The sequence below is a fragment of the Canis lupus genome, chromosome 23 (assembly GCF_003254725.2).
Source record: "Canis lupus dingo isolate Sandy chromosome 23, ASM325472v2, whole genome shotgun sequence".
NCBI classification, from domain to species: Eukaryota; Metazoa; Chordata; class Mammalia; order Carnivora; family Canidae; genus Canis; species Canis lupus.
In genome coordinates this window covers 46,955,545-46,968,197 of record NC_064265.1, presented here as the reverse complement: position 1 = coordinate 46,968,197, position 12,653 = coordinate 46,955,545, and the positions used below count along the sequence as shown (strand labels likewise).

The window sequence follows — 12,653 nt, the reverse complement described above, 5'->3', positions numbered from 1 at the left end:
ATAATATTCACATGTTAACAGTAATTTTTCTATGTCCTTTTAATCCTCAAGTATTATAGCTCTTTAACTCATAACAAAATGGGATTTCTATTGTCCTTGCTGTTTTTGCACACTGTACCTATTTCAGAATTTTATCATGTGGAAAGGTAAGAAGATATTCTTTACACCCAACACTACTTTTCCTGTTTTACTTTCTCATTGGACTTGCAGGTAACACCAAGAACACATGCATTCTCAAAGAACCTGAAGATAGGAGCCAATTCTCCTTTTATTTTGCTAGGCATTTAACTTCCAGTCTTCTAAACTTAACATAAGGTAAATAGAGTAACACTAATCGATATCTAAAGCTTAACTTTCCAGGTGGAGACTACTCTGTGTTCATCCAAACAACGTGAGGCCAAATGCTTGGAGCTCAGGTCAAACCCAAGAGCTGGGAAATTTTTCTCCTATCAGTGAGAGGAAAAAAGCAGAAATTTATGAATGTATTTTAATTGAAATAGTCTCAGTTTTTAAAAATCATTTTAGCCCAGATACAAAATATTTTTCTTGTGTTTACAAGAGAAGTCCAATTTAGATTTTTCCATTTCTTGATCCCATAAAAAGTTCATGTTCACACATACACTGTGGCTTGACAATGATTGAGACTGCCAGGAAAAGGAAGAAAACTACAAACCCAGGTGCATACACACAATGTGCTGAGTTCAAATTTGTAATCTTGCCATGGCCTGAAAGAAGGTAACGGAGTCTGTTTCACTTGGGTTAAATGTTCTCTCACCAAAGTCTAACATGATCTCAACCCGGCAATTTTAGGTTAGACGTTTCTAGCTCGTACACCAAGGCTGTTCTAGGCACTACTTCATAGAACATTCCTAAGTGCGGTGATGAAGATTCTTGGACATTAAAACCAATAGTGACATTTACAATATCCCAAAATATCCTCAATGCTGACGCAAACTCAACGCACTCTAACTCAAACATCGGGATACTATGACTTTTTTCCCAGAGAACTTAGGAGCTTTAATTGCACAACTCCCATTAATCATCCTGAAAATGGCATAACTGAAACTCTACACATCTAGAGAAGTATTATGTAATGCATGAGAGCCTGAAGAGGTGGAAAAAGGAGAAAAGGCAACAAATCACACACATTCTTGGTACAAAAATACCATTCCCTTCTTTCTCCAGCAGCTTTTGTCTGTGAGAGATCCCATATACGTACAACGGTGATGGCAACAGCAATATGAGCACACAATTGTAGCTGACAGTCATCTGAAGACAGTTGGCCTCTTCGGTTGAGGGCCCACAAGGAGCCTATGTTAAGAAATGTCGGTGGTGGGATGCTGTATGAAGGAACAGGCTCACGTTTTTGTGACAGCCATGGCCTCACCTCTACCCCGCAGAATCCCACACAAGCGTGTAGCCTACTGTGTGAAGTGCAGGGAAGGGTTTAACTGGCACCTACTGTCTGTCCCTCTTCCACCGTCTTCCTGTGTTCCCAACATGGGTCTGGCCAACATCCCTGAGTCAAACCAGAGTCTCCATGACCTTGTGAAAGCCCAGTGACATTTGGTAGGTGCCAGCATCATTAAACAGTCCAACATTTCTTGGCTGCTTTTTTATGGCACCATAAAATTGGAAATGCCAGGTCACTATGTTTCTATTATTTTTTTCAATTGCTTCATTATTTTTTCGGTAGAGCAACTGTCAGACTTCTAAACTGTTGGTAGCAAGAAACACTTGTGAAGTTTTATGGCATCCAAATGAGACACTCTTCAATCTTGGCTAATAATTAAAAACCCTAGCATTTACGTAATAAAATTTAGTGCTCTATTTGTAGCACATGCCTTTCAATTGAGAAATACAAAATGTTTTAGAAATAGTACCCAATTCATCATCGTATCATTATAGATGGATTACAACATGACCATATCTATTATATTTCTAAGGATTTCCGGAGGGTAAAAAGAAGGTGAATGTTCTAAGTCAACTGCATAGGATTTTTTCCTTAATGATCTCCTGAAAGACTTGTTTAAGCAGTCCTTTCCAGTCCTAGCATTGGCCACACAAAAGCTCTCCATCTTTAAATATCTCCCCAAACGTATGTGGGGAGGAGATGGTAAGGATGTGGGGAGGAGGGTGCTTCTCCAAGGCATATAATCAAGCCAAGGCAGTCTAGCTACACAGTTGACACTCTTCCCCACTACGCTGGAGATGCATTCGCACTGATGTTCACTTTTAGATACTCAAGTACATATGTACGTATGTTTCTCTAATCATTACACTAAAACATAGATGATTCTACCCAGAATAGGTCAGAACCAAATGAATGCCTCTATCTCCATTGAGTTCTACAAAGAAGAAGATGTTTCACGACATAAACAAGTGATTCTGGAGAAGCCTAATCCACACGGTATTTCCAAAGTATAATGAATAACATTAGATTCTCTTATAAGTTTCAGTTTATCTGCTATTCATGTTTTTTTCCCTTCGGCAGGACTTATACTATAGGGTCAATGTTAGAAAATAAATGAACACCAAACAGGTTAAAATTTTGCTTCCCACCACCTGTTGCAACAAGACATCTAGCAATGCAAGAGGTTCTTAGATTATCTGTGCATTCCCCTGACTGGCCTCTGTGATTTGGATATATTACAAATGGATACAAATGGACACGCCAAAGGATACTGGATATGCAGAAAAGGTGACTTTATATAGAAAAAAGAATACATATATTCTTTATATATGAATATATAAGTATATATTTAAATGTATGCATATATAATACATATTTACATAAATGTGTATATATATATCCTTTCTATATAAATTCTTAATGTATGTATATAAAATGAAAACTATAAGTTAGTGATATAGAGAGGATGGCAGGTTTTAAGGGGCAAGTCTTTTATTCAGCAATAAAAAACTCAAAGAAAATCAAAGAGGTAAAACATCTCTGAAGTCAGCTCAAGATTAATAACACTATTACCTTGCATTTATATGAGGCATTTGCTATGTTTGTACCTTCTAGATACACCTACTTATAAATTTTTACATACCTAAAATAAGATTTATTATCAGTTATGATAAACTTTAAAGAATAATAATATGCAATATTTTCAAAGTCCTATTTCAATACTTTTCACTGTAAATCTTTCATCCAAGTCCACTAGTTGGGATACTGTCTACTGTGCATTGAATTAGTGCTCAGGTCATTTTCCCAACTGTACCGGATGTCCAAAATTTTGTCAATTATGTGCCGAAATTATTACACTACACTGCTCTCTAATCTTTCAGACACATCATCATCTTTGCCAAGTAGCAAACACCTTTTTTTACCCCCCGATTTTTCACTCGGACTCCTCTGTAAAACCTCTGGGATTCCCTCACTGCACACAAATGTTGTCGCTGGCTGGCCCCACAGGTCTCATCTCGAGACCAGTGATTAAACGCTACTTCTTCACATAAACAACAATGACAGAGCACGAAGAAAAGGTGAGGCGACAAAGGTCCTTACCACGGCTGACCACTGTCTCCTTCAGACAGATCAACTTTGTACTTGAACAAAATGTGCTCAATGACACTGGCTCTGTTCCTGCAGGGAAAGCACCCTCCCCCCCCCCCCCCCGCATCCCCATGACAATTTGCTAAAATTGTGCACAGACTTCAGGCTGCAGTGAGGAGAAAGACAATTGGCTCCTGAGCCCAGAACACATCTCGATTGGATGCTGACTGCAGCAGCACAGGCAGTGAGGGTGGGGGAAGGAAAAAAAAAAAAAAAAAACTCTAGAAGGAGAAAACAAAAAAGCAGTATCACAACCAAGGCTATCTGAGCCTGAGCCGGTATCCTTCTCTCCCCCCACCCCCACCCCCACCCTAGAGGCTTCCACCGGCTTTTTAAAGGCAGGGCCCCAAGTCTCTACAGAGACGACACAACGCAAGGGACTTAAAAGTGATCAGTGGGAAGAAAATGGGAATTTTGAGAAAGAATTTTGAGCAAGAGCTCATGGTTCGAGTATCCTCCGGTCCCTTTTTGAGAAAGATGCATGGGCACAATAAACAAACAAGTACGACTGGGTGCGCGTGAATCCTGGAACTCTCACCAACATCTGTAAGGAGACTCGTGGAGGCGGAAGGGTACTGAAGTCATCACTTAAACACAGGCACTCGAAAAAGCTGCATCATCACAAGGTTGCCTTGTTCTAGAAGGCAATCAGGGGCTGCGGAGCGGATTCCACTTTAAGTGCTTATTTAATTAAGATGAGGAGTATGGAGGTGGTGGGCCTCCCAAGAACATCAGCCATGGCAACACTGTTTTTTAATAAGCCAGAATTTTGGGAACGTAAGAGGGGAAAAGCACAGGCTGCTGTCACATGATGTTTTTCTCTTGCTATCGTATCAACAGCATTTAGGCTGGAGGCCCCATCTGCTAAACACCAGGCCTGGGTGCAGGGAGCGAGTAAAGCAACCGAGGCATGGATTTTCGCCTCCACCTCTGGCTAATGCAAGTGGGCGCCGGGAGCAGTAGCTGGTTTGCCTTCGCTGGCACTTAGGACCTGCCTCTCTGCTAACGGACTCACGTGGCTTCACTGTGCATTGTTTGTACACCTCCTTCCTGTGCCCACTGCTTCCAGAAGGCGGTGTCGTGTCTCAACCTCGTGCCCACCAGCTGGGCCAACCCAATAAGCCCAACAACTATTTGCCAAGTGAATGAGTCCATCTGTCTTTCAGGATACAAGATGCTCTGTCCAACAACATTTTCAAGCATTCCTTCTGTATCCCCTCCAGGGCCCCTCTCAACTCACATGCTATGGTCCCATTTTTTTTTTTCTTCGTCAACTCTATTTCCCTTCTTCCCTAGTCTCCTCCCCATTGGCTCCTTCTTTAGGTAACTTCTTACCAGAGATACCCAACCTCATCTTTGTACTTTGCTCCCCTCCACCCACCCATATAAGAAACATGGCCACTTGTTGGATTTATCTGTGTCCTTAGCTTGTAAGCTTCTCACATACAGGCCTTAGAGAGCTTCTCACAGGAAATGTCCCAGGACTTGACATAAAAAAAGCAACTGAGCCCCAGCTCAATGGTTAACATCGCATGAGCTGGAATCACAGAGTTGTTTGTTCAAATGCCAACTTCGGCATTTATTAGTAGTGAGATTTTGGGTTAATTATTCAACCTCACTACATTTCAACTTCCTCTTCTATAAAAATGAAGATAGGAATACCATCCTAGGGAGGATGTAAGTATTAGAGGAAAGAATGTACACAAGGGCCTCAGTTATGATGGTCTGGTACTCAGTAAATGGACATTCCTAGCATGTCCGTTACACCCCTGGAACCTCAGAAACCCTGCTTCCGGTTACTCGGTCCCACTTCTGGGGACAAGCTTGAAAGGACAAGCTTTCTCTACTTCCTTCAGCTTCCCCTCTACCAGAGTCCTTCAGCTCCCTATCAAGTTAGAATCTCTTCTACTGAACCCACACCAAGCCTCTAAGTGGCCAAGGATGGCAATGAATGGTCCAGCACACACACAAAAACAAACAAACAAAACAAACAAACAAAAGAAAACAAAACACCCATCCAGGAGCCAGGGAGACCTGGATTCACTGCAGCTCTTCACCCACTGGCAATGGGACCTTATGCAGGTCCTCAACTCCTAGCCCAAACAGCGCCTTTATTTGTGAAACTGCATCCGAGTAACGTCGCTCCTGGGTGGCTGTGAGAAAGCTTTCCCAGTGCCCAAGGTAAGTCTCTTACCAGAGGGAAACGAAGCATCTGGATTTTAAACTGAGTGGATAGTAACAGGGAACCATATTCCTAAGTTACATTTAATTACGAGAGATGACACTTTCAAATGTCACTTTCTGGGGGACATCTTCTCCCTCACTGTCCCTCCCGGCCTCGTCTTTACTTTCTTGCCAGAGAGAATAAACTCACAGTAGTGAACTCAGCACCTGTCAAATTGCATTACAGCTAATTTCCACAAGTCTGTCTGCTGCTCTAGATTAAGAACTTGTTAAAGACAGGGCTAAACCTAACTTAGCAACCTAAGCATTTCTGATAAATGTTTGTAGAATGAATACGCAATTTAAGAGACAGGAGGGCATTTCTGGCGTCCCAGCTATCACATCACTGCGATGATACTGATAAAGCCTAGGCGGTTGGTCCTTGACCATGGCTGCACATTATAAATAATAAATTTCTATACCCAGCATCCACTCCCAGAAATTCTAATTTCATTGATCTTGGCTGGGTCCCAGGCAAGCTCTCAGATGATTCTAATGACTGCTACTCTGAGGACCATTGGTTAGTCTATATATACCAATCCGCATTCTCATTTATGCATCAATCACAACTTTTTCCATAGTTCTTGCAAAGCCAGTGTTTGCCAATGACTCCAGGGCAACTGCTAGCGTTATCTGACTGTCTCTTCACCGACATATCTGTTTCTAAACTGGTTCCTCCATAGCTCCTTCCCTACACGGTGATGGAAAGGGCACCCAAGGGCAAAGGACGACCCAAAAAAGAGCTACTGCCTTTTGCTCCCTTGGGCATACAGTCATAGGACGGTGCCTCAGACCAGCACCACATGCTTCTAAACACCTTGTTCATAGGAAGCAAGAGAGCTCATGGGAAAAGAGGGGCATAGGATCCATGTCATCAATGTACCCAGGAGAGCCCTTAAGTATTCTTATTAGATACTCGACATTGATGGTACACCAAAGAGTGTATCAAAGTATTAGTGGCATTTTAGATTAGTAATAGCAGTTCATATACAATTTAGTTTCATTCCCATCCACTGAGGACTAGAGGTCTTAGGTGGCTCCTAAGTTATCTTGATAGTATTGAGTTTATGACTCCATTGTAAGTTGCCTATGCTCAAGTTAAAATTATCATAGCTGCAGTAAACGTTTATGAAGGTAAACTGGCATGTCATAAATTTTCAAATAAGAAGATATGAGGTCTCCACAGGACTAACAGCATTTGCTTTGGAAGACCATTACAGTGGATAGAATCCTTGCCCTAATGGTGACCTCCTCTGTGTCCTGTCCGGGTGTAATTACAATGTCTATCATTAACCCTCACAATAATCTCTATCATCTACCCTCAGGGCAATCCCAAGAAGTGATTCTTACTAGCCTCCTATTACAAATGAGGAAACAGAAGCTTCCAGAGGTTAAATATCCCATGCAAGGCCCCACCTGTGTCAAGTGGTGAAGTTGGAAGTACTAGACATGTCAGAGTCCCCATACATCCCACCAGTGGGTAGGCAGGATACAGGTGGCCGAGACAATCTAGGGACTGAGGGCAACTTTAATCTGTTGTTGCTGTTTGCTTGCAGATACAACACATGCTTTTACTTCAATCCAGACAGAGAAACTGGACATTGATATGTTCCACCCGCATCAGAAATTATTCAAAAGCGAAACAGAAGGTTTCTTTTGTGTTTCTTGCAATAATAGCAGAGCATACAGAGTCTATGAAATTGTTCTAAAAGAGCAAGATTTGGGCAGCCTGGTGGCTCGGCAGTTTAGCACTGCCTTCAGCCCAGGGTGTGATCCTGGAGACCCGGGATTGAGTCCCACGTTGGGCTCCCTGCATGGAGCCTGCTTCTCCCTCTGCCTGTGTGTATCTCTGCCTCTCTCTGTGTCTCTCATGAATAAACAAATAAAATCTTTAAAAAAATTAAAAAAATGAAAGAGCAAGATTTATATATAGATAAGAAATACATATGCACAGACACACCTATGTGGACATAGATGAAAGAGAAAGCAGAACAGAACAAGTGATTCATTGTCTCCTTATCAAACTTATCAAAGATCGGTGTAAAAAAGTAAGCTAGAAGCTAGGCACTGAATGGATGAGGCGAAAATAGATGGATGGATGGATGGATAGATAAATGATGGAAGAGAACTGTTGTCAAATGTTTCAAGGTGTTGCCTTAAATATACTTCACCTTAAATCTTAGTATCTTCTGGAATAACTCATTTATTCATTTATGCACCATTTGATGGGGCCTTTCATGTGCTCAGTGCTATGGGGCAATTGAGTCAATAAATGAATCAGATGTTTTTTGGTTTTTTTTTTCCATGAAGAGAAATGAGGCATGCACTTAAATAACTAGAATATAATGACAGAAGGCAAAGATTGTTATATGGGACGTTCAGATAAAGAGTTCTGAATTCGAAGGAAAAAAAAAAGAGAATGCTTCCATTTAGAAGAATCAAATTAACGGCTTTGAAGATGAGGTATAATTTAAACATGAAGAGTTAGAAAAAATATCCAGGTAGAGGAAACGGCATAGTCTGAAGCATCAGTGACAAATAATAAATACATTTATAAGAGACGTGAGAAAGAAGTATGAAACGTAGGCTGACTCTGGTGTGAGGACAAGTTTTAAAAACTTGAGTTACAGATCATCTAGTTCCTTCTATAGACCGGGGCCCGGGATGTCCTCAGCACAGCAGCAAAGCTGTACTTCATGAACTCATGGGGCAGGACTGTGAGGACTCCTGAAGTGGCTGAGAGCTGGGGAGGGGACACCAATTAAGTAATTACTTTAACGGATGGGGCCAGAGCTAACACAGATCTGATCATTCTCCAAATCATCTCCCAGACCCATCTTTTTCACACCCTCCCCGTCCCACTCCTACTCTAATGCGTGCAAACACACACACACACACACGCTCTCCCAGCCACAGCGAACTGAACTAGGTTCAGTGTCTTTCGTAAGACATCACTTTGACCATGTAGATCCAACTATCAAAACACTCTGCCCTTGCAGGGTTTTTTTGGCCTGGCTAATTTGTAGTTAGACTTAAGAGTCTCCAGTTGATGTCACCTTCTTTAGGAAGCCTTTTTTTTTTTTTTTTTTTAAGCTTCATCTTTGTTTTACGTTCTTCTGGCTGATTCCAGAGCATTCATTACCCTTTATCATAATTAAATGCCAGCTGCCTGTTTCCTTTACTAGACCAGGCTCAGTGAGAGTGGAACCATGACTGCTTATTTGCCATTTGCATTCCCAAAACAATACCTAGACAAGGGGCAGGCTCATAACAGGTGTTAATTTGTTATTCTATATGTTGGCAAATTGAACACCAATAAAAAATAAATTTATAAAAAACGAATCTTATAAAGCAACATGTACATTGCATCATATACATAGAATACATATTTAATAGACACAATGAACGTGTAGAGAACATACGTTAACCTGATGTCTGACTTCCAAACACCTAAAACAGTGCTTTTTGAACACCTAGTAATATTCTGCCAATTAAGCTTTATTATCTTTATATCTTATAATTTCATACAACTCAGTAGCAAATTTCTGGCTCAATCATTAGTCCATTACTCCGTTTCACTGCTGCCTTATACCAAGATAAAAACTGGACTCCAGAGGACAATCACATCTGAGAAGAATAAATAGTAAATGTAATACGGATTGTTCCGATTGGAAAAGGCTACTCAGAGGTATCAATACAGTAGATAACTCGGCAAAGATTCTGAAGCACTGCTCAAGAAGCATACCAATAAAGTAACCACATTATGTTCTTTTTCCTGATTTCAAAAACACCAAAAGCAATGAAAAACAAAGTTCATGTCTGCCTCGTTTTACTCTGCCAGTAGCTGATATGGATCATTTTAAGGTCTGTGCTCTGAATGTGACATATTCGTCTTTAACATTTGAACATAACAGTCATATTACCCCCCTCAAGAGAATCCTACAAGATCATGAAATCAAATATGAAAAGCCTGTCTAAAATTAGGTGGAATTGTTCTAAACTGGTGTAGCAAATGCACTAACATAAAAAATAAATAAATAAATAAGAATCAGGATCTATGCCTACCTCCTAAACAGTTTTTCCAAACTATTTCAGTGACTCATAATGATGCGATTAAGTTTCACATTACCCAAAATACATTTAAGTACTCTACGTGTAACTATTTTTAGGTATCTCTGAAATTGTTTGTTTCACAGTTAGCACTGACCTGTAAGTCAAAATAATTTCAAATTTCATTTAAAAAGCTGTGGTTCCTAATCTACAATAAATTTCTCTTGTGCTGAATTAGGGCAACTGTTTTTGGTTTGTTTTGATTTTTTTTTTTTTTTACATACATTGTGCCCTGAAAAGAACCATTTGGTAAGGCAGATTATTTTTTTTTAATATTGATTTCCAAAAGAGAATAACATTGATAATCAGATGGACTGATTATGCAAATGAACAAAAAAAATAATTCATCTTCAAATCGGTATGCTAATTATAAACTGCCAGGGTTTTCCTGAATATTCTAGCTTATGTGGGACCAGGGTGCAGGTGCCTCCCCCCGCCGAGTGAGTGCATGCCATGGTGGAGCCTGTGCCAGCGCACGGCAGCAAGAGATTTATAATGTATCAGTCAATGCAGTTATTTTAGGAAAATATTAAACAGAGGACCATGGAAGGATCAAGAAACACCTTAAAAAAGACTCGGGTAAAAATTCACAAATTATCAATAGCTTCGTTATTTACGTTTAAAGCATACCATTGATCATTTGAGATTGAAACAGCTCTCAAAATGATGATGTTCCTTAACTGCCAGATTTTAAAAGGTGAGGAAATTTTCAGGTTGGATCACCCATTTTTAACAGCCCATCGCTACTGTCACACAGGCTTCACAGGGCCGCCCTACAGGCCTCCTCTTTATACAGCCCTGCCGGCTTACTGCGTGTTGGGGGAACCTGTCATTTCCCCTCCTGTTGTCTTTCCAATGACACATTTAAGGGCAGGTCATATACCCCATCCCGCCCCCCATGTTTGTCTTCAATGCACTTCTATGGGTCCACTATGCAAAAACATCTGTTCATTCACCACAAACCATTCCTTCTACCTCGGTTTTCGTAAACAAAACACCGCTCACATAAATGAACAGATGGTTCGTTAAAATAAAGAGGTAATCCTCACACTTTCTTTTTGAGAATTTTAACCGACCTCTCTCTCTTTTATCTGCCTATCAAAACACCCCAAAATCCAAACCAACCAAACAAAAAACCAAAAGAAAGGGGATCCCTGGGTGGCTCAGTGGTCTGGCACCTGCTTTCGGCCCAGGGCCTGATCCTGGAGACCCGGGATCGAGTCCAGCATCGGGCTCCCGGCATGGAGCCTGCTTCTCCCTCTGCCTGGGTCTCTGCTCTCTCTCTCTCTCTCTCTCTCTCTCTGTGTGTGTGTGTGTGTGTCTCTCATGAATAAATAAAATCTTAAAAAAAAAAAAAAGAAAAGAAAAAGATCATGTGAAAATAGTATGAAAAGAGAAGGTGATGTGGGCAGATCATAAAGCCTAACACACAAGGGAATATTTCAGAAAACAGATGGTCGGTACCATGAAGTGTCCTTCATACCACGACGTGGTACCAAGGTGAACAAAGTGCAGGGGAGAGCACACTGGGAGTCTAGCATTTCCCCTGAACTTCCCAATGACCATAGGAGTAAGTAATATTAACCGTGTTGTGCCAATGGGGAGACAAAGACTCGCAGAGATTAAATGCCTTGCCCAAGATGACAAAAGTAGCCAATAAAGTTTGAGTCCCAAATTCAGGTCTGATGCCAAGTTGGAGGATTGTGTCCTCCATCACGCAGCTGCCTTCCCAGGAATTCAAAAAGACAGAGGGCCTAACAGGTAAGATAGCACACAGGTGGGAATTTCAGGCCATCCAATGGCCAGTGTTTAAGCCAACCTGATTGGGACGAAGGCTTTACTTAGGGGAGGCACGTTCAGAGAGTTAAGGCTGTGAAAATGAATAAAGGAAACCTCACTCAAATGGAGTTTTAGGAGGGCGGGTGGCGTGTGGGTGGCTCAGTCAATTGGGCATCTGCCTTTGGCTCGGGTCATGATCTCAGGGTCCTGGGATGGAGCCCTACGTGGGGCTCCCTGCCCAGCGGGGAGCCTGCTTCTTCCTCTCCTTCTGCTTCTCCCTCTCCCTCTGCCCTTGCCCCTGCTCATGCACCTGCTCTGGCTCTCTCTCAAATAAATAAACAAAATAGTTTTTTTTTTTTTTTTTTTTTTTAAATAGAGTTGGGAAGCCATTAAGGGAGAGCTCTCAAGCACTGTCACCAGGCCCAGCCTGCAGAGTTCAGGAGGAAGAAAGATTTCCTCTCAGCATGGCTACAGCGAGCTGCCCTCACCTGCAGCCAAAGACAAGCTGCCACCACTCGGAATTCCCAGTTTCCTCCAATGAGCTTTTGTCAGAACACCACATCCCAACCTCCTCCTTTCCTCTACAAAGGGATGCCCTCCTCCTCTGTCCTCCAGACTTGCTGATGGTTTGCCAGAGTCTTCGTATTCTGAATTGCAATTCCTCTGCTGTTTCCCAAATAAACGAATTTGCGGCTCGATAACCTTTGTTGCTTAATTTTTTTAAGGCTGACAAAGTGAAGTACGGGGCATTATCCTAAATGCCTGATTAGGAAATCTAGAGTGTAAGCAAGGATAATCCATTCATTGAATGGCTTTGCTGAGGACTACTTGAATTTCAGGAAGACAGTCCATGGTGAAGAGGACCTAAGTCATGAGGATAGAGTAAGATGGGCACCCATTAAACAAAGCAAGAGTAATGGCTTCACCTAATGGTACCTAACAATCCAAGACAAAACAGTCGCACTAAACCATTCAAGCG

General features: G+C 41.5%; 1 protein-coding gene across 50 annotated transcripts in view; it reads right to left on the bottom strand.

Moving 5' to 3' along the window:
• Positions 1-12,653, bottom strand: part of MBNL1 (muscleblind like splicing regulator 1) — a 276,932-nt gene that overhangs the window by 49,721 nt on the left and 214,558 nt on the right. Inside the window, exon 1 of one of the 50 annotated variants that reach the window (XM_049099994.1) lies at positions 3,515-3,538. The exons of the other annotated variants lie outside the window; for them this stretch is intronic. The gene's annotated coding sequence lies outside the window, so the exon portion shown is untranslated. Of the gene's footprint in view, positions 1-3,514; positions 3,539-12,653 lie in introns of those variants that run through there. 50 annotated transcript variants of the gene reach the window in all.